Here is a 12,793-nt window from a genome sequence, read left to right on the forward strand (position 1 = left end):
TTTTAGTTTTCATCCTCTTGTCACACCATCGCATCACATCACATCACATCACATCACATCACATCACATCACATCACATCACATCACATCACATCACATCACATCACATCACATCACATCACATCACATCACATCACATCACATCACATCACATCACATCACATCACATCACATCACATCACATCACATCACATCACATCACATCACATCACATCACTACCTCTAGTAGTGAAGTTTGGCTACAATCTTGGCGAAGCTGGTTCGATCATCTGCTGTCCTCATTAAGGTCTTGGAAATTTAGTCCAGACCAGTCCCGCTAGTTCTTCATCCACGGGTGTTCTCTTCGACCTCCATCTCGTCACCCATCAGTTTTCCCTTGCAAGATCAGCTTTAGGAGATGACTTTTTGATGGCGGGAGTTCAGTACAATTCAGACGATAGTAATTTTAGGGTGTGGTGTTTCAATATGCGTCCTTCAGTAGTTGTTGTATATGCAAATATTCTCAATGGTAGCTGTCCTTATGGATCAGCGGTAGTGTCGGCCTCAAGATCCCAGTATTGCGGGTTCAAACCCGGCAGAAGTATTCAGATTTTCCAAAAGCGGAAAAATCCGTTTCACACTTCCATTTCGTACAATGTTGACATGTAAAAGATCTCTGGTGACACATTTAGCCTACAACCGACAAAAATAATTACATTTTGGCCATATACACCCAAGAGAGATTCGATTTACTCGGACATCTAGTAGGCCTAGAATACAACGCAACGTCAAAATTGACAACCAGACAGCCAGATGGTGTGCAAATTAAAATGTCTACACACGGTTACTGAGGCCATATTATTATTATTATTATTATTATTATTATTATTATTATTATTATTATTATTATTATTATTAACATGAATGGTTTACTACATTTACCACATCGGAGGGATGAGACAACTGCAACTCGTTTGCTTCCTGTGGAAACATTTCGGAACCAACTATCTTAAGAACAGAAGGAGAACAGCAAACCAATCACGCCACTGAGGTCGACCATCACACAGTTACCATCTATGATCAAAGTAAGTGGAAGATGCTATTATAAAAGCTGTCATGTGCCTCCAGTATCTTCATGTTGACGTCGGAACACGTTTGACTGAGAAAGATGGAAAAGTTACAAGGAAAGAAACTAAACAAGGAAAGAAAATGAAAACTCTGTGGGATTCAGTTCTCAATATATTGTCACTCATACGATCCTTGTGTTATACATTACGAATTTCAAAAATAGTTAATCCAGGAAACAATGTGTAATGTTTTGAGATATTTGTTACTAACTTAAATAATAACTATAAACTTCCAATAAAATTTTTCTATGAAATGTTATTTCCAATGAATCTCGCCCATGAGGAATCAAAGCGATAGATGCAATATTATTAAATGAACAATTTATAATATAATTATAGCTTCTAGTTCATGTTTAGCCCATTAGTAAAGGTTGTGGCCTTCGGTTCAGAGGGTCCCGAGTACTGTTCCCAGATGGGTCGGGGATTTTAGCCTCATCTGGTTAATTTGTCCGGTACGAAGCCTGAGTGTTCGTGTTCATCTTAATACAAGTCTCCTCATACTTACAACACGCCACACTACCAATCACCACAAAAGCACGTAATAGACTGGGCCACATCCACATGCAGTGCCGAATGTACGTAACTGGGAAAAATATGAGGATGAAGAAAGAAGAAGCATAGTTTCTGGATCAGATTACACATGAAGTAGATGCAAATGGAAATAATTATATTGTTATAAATGAGCTTCAAAACTCCTAAAATTTAATTTTAGTATTTATTAGACTCATCGGAAATAAGCCTACGAACGTCGGTTTTCACGACCGTCTAAGTAATCTCTTAAGGGAGATTTCAAAGAGTTAGACTACGTTAAATTTTTAATACTTACCGACACTTTTGTCTCTAAGTACTTGTATGTAAAGTTAGTGCTTCTGTCACTCAACATTGATTCAAAAAGACGACAGCCGCACTTGCTGGGTAACATTAGCCTACATTAAAAGTTATTTATGGCTTAACAACTGTAAAGTCTGTTCTAGAGACGCAACATATGCATCAGGAAAACACTTCTAAACTTGTGTCCCTTCTTTACGGTGCTTGTAACGTCTGCAGATGCGATACTCCCGTTTTATTGGAAAAGCTTGTGTATAACCTAGAGTCTAAGGACTGCTTTCGGTTTCTGCTAAAATCTCATACTTGATTACAGGAAACGTTTCTATTAAGACCCTTGCGGTATCATGCTTCAGCTTCAGTTTGTGTAATTGGAAGTCAGCATTTGGGATTATACCATTGTCACTAACATTACCATCACCAGCTCCATTGGATCGATTGTCATGGTACTTTAAATACTATACCATCTCTGCAATTGTCAGGAGGAAGCGTGTAAAATCCTAAACCAGAACAGTCCCCAGTGCCATGATGGTCCTGAATAGTATATTTCATATGAGAATTTTGTTATAATTTGAGAGTTAATATAGCTGATATTATGGATTAGCTCTTACATGCTGATTACGGTAGGTTTAGACCTCACAACGTTGAACTTAGGAGGAGACGACCTAACCAACAACGCTACACAGACGGTTTCAGCAGGTATAGACTACGCAATACAGTAATGAAATATACGGTGAATTCCTGTAATACTTCTGTAATCCCTTCGTATGATGTTGTCGAGATACATCTGCGACTACCTCCAATTAGTTCAGTCTTTAATCAGTGGAATAGCAGCAAGACTATGATTTAACTGCGTTGTGTGACCGTCTGTCTGTCAAACACACACAAATATCAAATAAGTGATAACACATATACACTGACTGACAGAGCAAATGCAACACCAAGAAGGAGTGGTCAGAACTTTATGCCAATTGCAGGGTAGACTGACGTCACTGAGGTATGCTCATGATGTGAAATGCGCCGCTGTGCTGCGCACGTAGCGAACGATAAATGGGGCACGGCGTTGGCGAATGGCCCACTTCGTACCGTAATTTCTCAGCCGACAGTCATTGTAGAACGTGTTGTCGTGTGCCACAGGACACGTGTATAGCTAAGAATGCCAGGCCGCCGTCAGCGGAGGCATTTCCAGCAGACAGACGACTTTACGAGGGGTATGGTGATCGGGCTGAGAAGGGCAGGTTGGTCGCTTCGTCAAATCGCAGCCGATACCCATAGGGATGTGTCCACGATGCAGCGCCTGTGGCGAAGATGGTTGGCGCAGGGACATGTGGCACGTGCGAGGGGTCCAGGCGCAGCCCAAGTGACGTCAGCACGCGAGGATCGGCGCATCCGCCGCCAAGCGGTGGCAGCCCCGCACGCCACGTCAACCGCCATTCTTCAGCATGTGCAAGACACCCTGGCTGTTCCAATATCGACCAGAACAATTTCCCGTCGATTGGTTGAAGGAGGCCTGCACTCCCGGCGTCCGCTCAGAAGACTACCATTGACTCCACAGCATAGACGTGCACGCCTGGCATGGTGCCGGGCTAGAGCGACTTGGATGAGGGAATGGCGGAACGTCGTGTTCTCCGATGAGTCACGCTTCTGTTCTGTCAGTGATAGTCACCGCAGACGAGTGTGGCGTCGGCGTGGAGAAAGGTCAAATCCGGCAGTAACTGTGGAGCGCCCTACCGCTAGACAACGCGGCATCATGGTTTGGGGCGCTATTGCGTATGATTCCACGTCACCTCTAGTGCGTATTCAAGGCATGTTAAATGCCCACCGCTACGTGCTGCATGTGCTGCGGCCGGTGGCACTCCCGTACCTTCAGGGGCTGCGCAATGCTCTGTTTCAGCAGGATAATGCCCGCCCACACACTGCTCGCATCTCCCAACAGGCTCTACGAGGTGTACAGATGCTTCCGTGGCCAGCGTACTCTCCGGATCTCTCACCAATCGAACACGTGTGGGATCTCATTGGACGCCGTTTGCAAACTCTGCCCCAGCCTCGTACGGACGACCAACTGTAGCAAATGGTTGACAGAGAATGGAGAACCATCCCTCAGGACACCATCCGCACTCTTTACTCGACGTGTTTCTGCGTGCATCGCCGCTCGCGGTGGTCCTACATCCTACTGAGTCGATGCCGTGCGCATTGTGTAACCTGCATATCGGTTTGAAATAAACATCAATTATTCGTCCGTGCCGTCTCTGTTTTTTCCCCAACTCTCATCCCTTTCGAACCACTCCTTCTTGGTGTTGCATTTGCTCTGTCAGTCAGTGTATGAAAAAATATGTTTCCTTCCACAAGAACATCCTCAGGTTCTATCAAATCACTTAAATCATACGTATATATGTACAATATTGTTTACGTTGCGTAAACTTGTCATTGATAGAGAGTGTTCCGACCTCATACGGACAGGTCCCTGAGAACACGTGGTGCTAGGAACCACATGCTGGTTCATACACATAGAAAGATGAACTGTACTTAATCATACATATACTAGGTTTATTACACTATATACACCTCTTGATACATTTGTTTAACCTGTCGCCCACGCGATGGTTTAGATATTTACAGAATTTGTCCGCATAGCACATTTTAACATAGTCCGCAGCCATGCTGCCTTTTCTAGTCACCCTCGCTCACACGATGGCACGCGAAGGTGCCCGAACACTTCCGAGATACAAACAGCCGCTGGAAGAGGCGCAGCGCTAATGCAGTGGCGCTCTGGTCAATCACAAACATACCGCCACACCTAAATGTATCACATTTAACAATAACAAGAAATGTTGAATTTAAAATGAACACATAGTCATATTATGAAGTTCTTTCACCATCAATACATATACCGATATGAAACACGCACAACTTCAACCAAAGTAACTGAGCAAAAATGTACACAGATGTTCAAATAATGAAACCTAAATGAACAAATTCAAATCCTACAATAAAAAGTACAGCACTAGTCACAAACAATAAAGGACACTGATCATAATTAAAATCTACAATACAAGAGCAAATAATTTAACACCAACATGAAATGAAACACTGAATGTATTAGCAAGTATCAGTCTTGAGCTGGCAATGGACATAACTTATGTACAGAACGCCTCAAAATTCCATTGCTGGTGCGAATTGTAACCGTACGCACTCGTCCGTCCTTCCCAGGATGAGTTTCCTCGACCGTTGCAAGTCGCCAAGAGAGAGGAGGAATGTTGTCGTCCTTAACTAAGACGATAGTTCCAGGCTGAAGGTTAGGCTGACTCGTCAACCATTTCTGCCGCTGTTGTAAGCTATTAAGATAGTCATTAGACCACTGTTTCCAAAAGTTCTGCTGCAGCGCCTGAATGTAGCGCCATCTGGAAGTATAACAGTGCACACTATCACTAAGGTCATGTTCAGGGAAGGATAGCAGGGGGGCTCCGATCAGAAAGTGGCCAGGAGTCAGGTATGAGGGTTCATCAGGGTCGTCTGAGAGTCTAACGAGCGGTCTTGAGTTTAGGCATGCCTCTATTTGGCAAAGTAGGGTATACATCTCGTCGTATGTTAAGCAGGCATTGCCAGCGGTTCTTCGCAAATGATGTTTCATGGATTTCACCCCAGCTTCCCAGAGTCCCCCGAAGTGAGGCGAATCAGGAGGAATGAAATGCCAAGTGAATCCCTCTTGCGCTGCGTTGTTCAGAACATCTGTCTTCCACTGTTCCGACCGGTGCACCTTTAACAATTCATTTCTAGCTCCTACAAAGTTAGTAGCATTGTCACTGTATAGGTTTGTACACCTCCCCCTCCTGGCCGCGAATCTCCGTAAGGCGGCAATAAAGGCCTGTGTGGTCAAGTCACGAACTAATTCCAAGTGTATTGCCTTGGTGCAAAGGCAAACGAACAATGCTACGTAGCATTTTACCTTGACCTTGCTCCTGGTTGCACCCTGTTTAATGTACAACGGGCCAGCGTAGTCAACTCCCGTATTCAAGAATAGCCGCGATGGAGTCACTCGAAGAGAAGGTAGCTGCCCCATGAGCTGCGTTGCTGTTGAGGCTCGTAGTCTGAAACACTTCACACATTGGTGAATGACACTCCGTACCACTTTCTTTATGCTCACTACCCAATATCTGGACTTAAGAGAGGCTGCTACATGATTCGAACCAGCATGTAGCAGCCGAATATGCTCGTCAGCCACAATCAACTTGGTTATATTATGACGCTGAGGTAATATGATTTGATGCCTTTCTGCAAATGGTTTCAAAGAGTTTTGTAAGCGTCCCCCTACTCGTAATACATCGTTCCCATCTAGGAATGGGTCCAGATTTCTTATTGAACTTTGCGGTGAAACTGATGAGTTCGACTTCAACTCGCCTATTTCCCTTGCGAATGTCACACGTTGAGCAAGTTTGATACATATCTGAAGTCCCATTGCTAGCTCTTCTGCAGATAATGGTCCTGTTCTTCTTAGTTGTATCTTCTGGAATTGAAAACAAATCTGTTACAATAAGTTCGTCAGATGGAGTGGCACTGAGTAAACATTGTACCGTATCACTTCTTTCTGGAAGTTCGTCTGCAGAATCGTTTGAATCCTTAGTGGGCCAGGTACTTGCGTCTTGCACCAACCATGCCGGTCCATGCCACCATTGTTCATTATGTTGTAGGCTGAGTGGTCCTTCTCCCCTTGAAAGAACATCGGACGGATTGTCTTCTGACATAACATGACCCCACTCGCCTCTTCTAGTCAACTGCTGTATCTCAGAGACACGATTTGCAACGAACGTTTTCCATCTCGTCGGTTCAGCTGCAAGCCACGAGAGTACTATGGTCGAGTCAGTCCACAAGAAAGTATTGTCAATTTTCAGATTCAGGGTGTTGGTAGTCTTATCCACCAGACGTGCCAACAAAAGAGCCCCACACAGTTCTAATCTAGGTAGAGACTGTTGTTTCAGAGGAGCAACTCTGGATTTTGAACATACCAAATGTACCGAAACTTCACCGTGTTGATTGGTACTGCGGATATACACACATGCTGCGTAGGCCCGTTCAGAAGCGTCTGAGAAGCCATGAACTTGTATCTGGACGACTCTTCCCGTACAAATAATCAACCTGTCGACATGAATGTTGTTCAGTGTTGGAAGATCAGTAAAGATTTTAATCCAGCCCTCAAGTAAAGGAGATGGTAGTGGTTCATCCCACTCTAGTTTTTCTTGCCACAACTGCTGCATGAAAATTTTACACATTACGATTACTGGTCCTATCAGCCCTAGTGGATCAAATATAGAGGCTATAATTGAAAGCACATTTCGTTTCGTAGGGCCTCCATTGTTCTCCTTGATGTGAACCTCAAACTGGAACTTGTCAAGCAAGGGATGCCACAGCAATCCTAGCGTTTTAATATTGTCTTCCTTGTCAAATCGTAGGGGTAACTGTGATTCTCTCAGTTCTGCTGGTATCGTCTCAAGTACAGCGGAGTGATTCGAAGTCCACTTGCGGAGCGGGAAGCCTGCGCGTTGCAGCAATTCTTGTACTTCTCCTCGCAGCTCTATAGCATTTTCCACTGTATCGCTACCACACAATACATCGTCCATGTAGAAGTCCCGCTTCAACACGCGAGATGCTGTAGGGAACACGTGGGCTTCTTCTTCAGCCAGTTGAGTTAGACACCTTGTGGCTAGGAAGGACGCTGAGGATGTACCGTATGTTACAGTCTTCAGTTGGTAGGTGCGTAGAGGCTCGGATGGATGTTTTCGCCAGATTATACGCTGTAAGTTAACATCCTTGTCGTCTACTCTGATCTGACGGTACATTTTTGTAATGTCTGTCGTCATCGCAATCTGATGTGTGCGAAACCTTGTCACAATTGATAGTAGATCTTGTTGAACAGTAGGTCCCACCGCGAGAGTGTCATTGAGGGAAACGCCATTGTCAGTTTTGCAAGACGCGTCGAATACAACCCGTGTCTTAGTAGTGGTACTCTCTGCCTTCAAAACTGCATGGTGTGGGAGATAGCAGAATGCTCCTTCGTCTTTGCATATATCTGGGGCCAGCTTCATATGACCCAGGGTCTCATACTCCTCCATGAAATTCACGTAATCAGCTCGCAGATCAGGTCTCTTCTCAAGCTTCTGTTCCAGTAGTCTGAATCGTTTCTCCGCTATTTTGTACGAGTTTCCAAGTTGCAGACCTTCTTCCTTCGTAGGCAACCTTACAATGAAACGTCCACTGTTGTCCCGTTTGGTGTGAGTTACAAAATGCTCTTCGCAGTACTGCTCCTCCTGGGTTAGGGGCATTTTTTTAGTTGTCACTTCTTCTATTGCCCAGAATTTTTCCATCTTCCTATTGAGGTCATCGTCCTGTCTGAGGAAAAATGATGAAGTGGGTGGAGTTTCTGCTCTCTCACTAGTCCGAGCCCGCGACTTAATTGGACCTGACAGTATCCATCCCAATACAGTATTTTTCAAGATGGGTAGCTCATTGCAGTTTTTCCGCCACCCTTCCTGCAACAACTGCATAAAAATCTCCGCACCGATGAGCATGTCTACTGGTCCTGGCTTGTTGAAGTGAGGATCCGCCAATGTGATATCCTCAGGCAGGTTCCACGATTTACAATCAATATGGTTCGTTGGAATATCACCTGTTATGTGAGGGAGTATAGAACACGTTATAACAGTTTCGAATCTGGACACATTAGAAATGATACGAACGTCAACACTTTGAGATGCGGTGACAGCAGTGTTATTTATACCACTAATTGGAATACAGTTTCTATGTCGTTGCAGCCTCAGCTTACTTGCAAGTGACTCGGTTATGAAATGTGATTGCGATCCATTGTCAAGTAGAGCTCGGCACTGGTGAATTCGACCATTAATGTCTGCAACTCCTACTATTGCAGTGGACAGCATTACTTGAGACTGTGGCTTGAATTTTAGTGTGCAGTAACTAGCATTACTCCGACCCTGTTCGTCGTCTCTAATACCGGTACCTCTACTAGCTTGGGTATCCTTGTTTGTAGTCGTTTGATTGTGTGTGGCACTGTCAAAGTGAATCAAAGTGTGATGTCTACGCTGGCAAGTCTTACAGCTATCAGATTTGCACACGTTGACACTATGATGCCTAAAACAGTTAAAACATAAACCCTTTCTTTTAACAAAATCATACCGTTCTCTTACGTAAGCTTGCAGAAATCCTTTGCACCGATGTAAGGGATGATCTAAGTCACAAAAGTCACACTTCCCCCTTGTAGATACATATGAGTTAACTTGAATTGGGCTTTCATTGTTTCTCACATACTGGTGCTTAGCTGGATTTGCCGCGCTCCCCCTCTGTTCCCGTGTTGCCATCATCAATTCTAACACTTGTGCCCTCTCTTCCAAAAAGGTGGATACCTCAGCGAGTCTCGGAAAATCATTGCTTGGAGCTTTCATTTCGAACTCTTTACGGGTAGCGGGATCTAACTTGTCTAACATCAGCTGCTGGAGTAAGGCTTCGTGTAAAGGCACTGAAAGGTTGAGGTTCTGAATAGCGTTTAAATTGCTTACTAAGTGGTTGTTCAACTTCCTAAGGTCTGATGCTATATCTTTGTGACATGTAGGTAATGACAATAGAGCCTTGATATGTTGTGTTGCTATCAGTTTTCTGTTGCTGTACCTCTTACATACGACTTCCCAAGCTACTACAAAGTTAGAGTTAGAAACAGGAATGTTCTGAATTAATTGATGAGGCTCGCCCTTGAGTGCTGAAAGTAGATAATGAAAACGCTGAACGTTTGATAGTTTTAAATTGTCAACAATTAAAGCCTGAAAAGTGTCTTGAAAATGAGTCCAAGTCTCATACTGCCCATGAAATGTAGGGAGGTCAATGACGGGCAATCGTATTTCCATGGAATTTTGTTGGGAATTACCGCAAGAATGCTGAGATAACTGATCGATATTCTGCTCGGGGGCTGTGCTCTTTTCTATCAGTGTAGTCATTCTCGCCTCTAAATCGTAATAGTTTTCTTCAAACTGTTCCCTATCCCGTTCATGATTTTCGTAGTTGTCGTCGTCATTAATCTCGAGTTTACACTGAACATGCTTATATTCTTCCCAGAGTGAAGGCAATTGTTTCAACCTGCTACGTACTGCATTAATATCGGAGCCCGCCACAAACTTGTCGACATATTTACTGATACGTGTCAGTGACCCTTTAATGACCGCTCGTTGTTTCACTAACAGGTTTTTCTCACTAGACTCCATGATATGAGTTAGGAAAGACAGGAAAAATTAAAGGAATGACTGACCTCTGGTATACTGCTGTGATGTGCACTTATGCTTTGTCCGCCTCGTCAGTTCAGCATGCCGTAGGGATGATGATACACGTGCTCCAATATTCTTTCCACAGGTTGTCAGCACTCGAAACATACACTCACAAACACCGGAGGACCACGTAATATTATAGCATTACGACACATTCAAGAATCCGGCCCGGTATGACCATGTTCCGACCTCATACGGACAGGTCCCTGAGAACACGTGGTGCTAGGAACCACATGCTGGTTCATACACATAGAAAGATGAACTGTACTTAATCATACATATACTAGGTTTATTACACTATATACACCTCTTGATACATTTGTTTAACCTGTCGCCCACGCGATGGTTTAGATATTTACAGAATTTGTCCGCATAGCACATTTTAACATAGTCCGGCAGCCATGCTGCCTTTTCTAGTCACCCTCGCTCACACGATGGCACGCGAAGGTGCCCGAACACTTCCGAGATACAAACAGCCGCTGGAAGAGGCGCAGCGCTAATGCAGTGGCGCTCTGGTCAATCACAAACAGAGAGTTTAGTGATAATATGAACAAGTGTTAGCAAATAAGTATTCAACATCACCGCATTAACATAAAGAAAAACTTATGTACTTATCTAGAATTCCGAAGTTTAGTCCGTTGTCTCCAAACACTATTTCAGGACTGTGGTCATAGAGAAGCTAGTGGACAGTTTTGGACATAGCATAATATTCCGCAGAGTGGGCGAAGGTAGCGGAATGTTGTGGATCCTTCCTATTGGATAGGCGAGAGCAAGTTAATTCCTTCTCCATATTATAATCTAGCATAACCGAGTTATGAAAATTTCTACGCTGATCTAGAGAAAAAGACTCGGTTTCATCTCAGCAGCTTTAATTAGGTCACAGTCATAAATTAGATCGACACTTTAATGAAAGCTACATTTTGCTTTGACCGGTGTCAATAGAAATATTAATGAGATTGGCATTAGATCTGTATTGCCTATGTAAGCTGCTCTAACAATGGTGACTGGTCGAATACAAAAACGAAAGATGCTAGGAAAATCAAGATGTATACATTTGATAGTAAGCTGGCGTCGTGAATTCAGAGTTTTAATGATGAATGTAAAAGATATTGCAGCTTGTATCCATCTGTATGATTTCTGTGCCCGCTAACTGCCAACTGGGTCAATATACTTCCTGATCAGGATTACTTCATTCACGAAGTGGAAAAAAATCCGAACATTTTCAACAAAGACAAGTGTCACGAAAATGTTACAAACGTTCGGTTGGGGAGACTTGGGAGTTAGGATATGAGCTACACGTTCAAGCAGTATGTTCCAAGCTGTCATTGGAGAAATGGCGTGGAATAACGTTTGTAGACGAATAAGTTTGAATGGAGATTTTAAAACTAGGAAATAATACAATATGAAAAATGGAACTCAAGAGGATAAATTGGGGCAAATATTCGTTCATAGGAAGAGGAATTAGGGATTGGAATAATTTGCCAAGAGAGGTGCTCAATAAATTTACAACTTCTTTGAAATTATTTAAGAAAAGACCACGTAAACAAGTGATAGGGAATCTGTCATCTAGGCGACTGCTCTGAAGGCAGACCAGTGGTGATTGATGATTTTGATACGTCACCCTGACTCAGAAAGTTCTTATGGCGACGATGGGAGAGGACAAGGAGAAGGACGTGATCATGCCATTAATAAAGTTACAATGCCAATATTTATCTGATATGTAAGTGTGAAACCATGTAAAATCAGGATAGTGGACAGTGGGGTTCGAACCCACCATCTCCTAAATGAAGCTAACCGCGCCACCAAATCGCTCAGTGGAAGAGTGTCAGCTCAAATTTGGGGAGTTGAGACACTTGTCACGAAGGTATTTTCCATGAAAGTACATATGTGAAACGATGATTATTGAATTATCCGACATTACTGATATCTCGAAGAGAAACAGTTAGAGACACTTAAAGTGCGCTTGCGTGAGGATTCAAGCATCCATTTGTAATGCGAATGGTTGAATTATATCATATTTTATACTGTTGATCGTTCCCTCCCTTCCCGTTCATTTTCTTTCCGTTCACAAGCGTAGGCGTTGTGGCTAGTTTCGGCCAGCTTATGATTCTCATTTTTCAGTTCTGATTTAGATAGCTGAGACTACAGTAGATGTTACTAAAGAGAATAACAGTCTCTATAAAGGTTTAGAAATTGTGAGACTCCTTAGTTCAATGGTCGGCGTGGTAGCCCGCTGTTTAGAGGTTCCTGCGTTCGATTCCCGGTCAAACCGAGAATATTAGATCTAGCTCGGCAGCTGAGTGTTTGTGCTTGTCTCAATACACACCATTTCATAGAAGCTACACACAACACATGATAATACCAATATCGCAAAATCATACAATCATCGGCCGTAAATCTGGTGCAAATCCACATTGTATTATATGTGAATAATAATAATAATAATAATAATAATAATAATAATAATAATAATAATAATAATAATAATAATAATAATAATAATAATAATAATAATAATAATTGTACCGGGAGGTACACCTC

The sequence above is a fragment of the Anabrus simplex genome, chromosome 1 (assembly GCF_040414725.1).
Source record: "Anabrus simplex isolate iqAnaSimp1 chromosome 1, ASM4041472v1, whole genome shotgun sequence".
Lineage (NCBI taxonomy): Eukaryota > Metazoa > Arthropoda > Insecta > Orthoptera > Tettigoniidae > Anabrus > Anabrus simplex.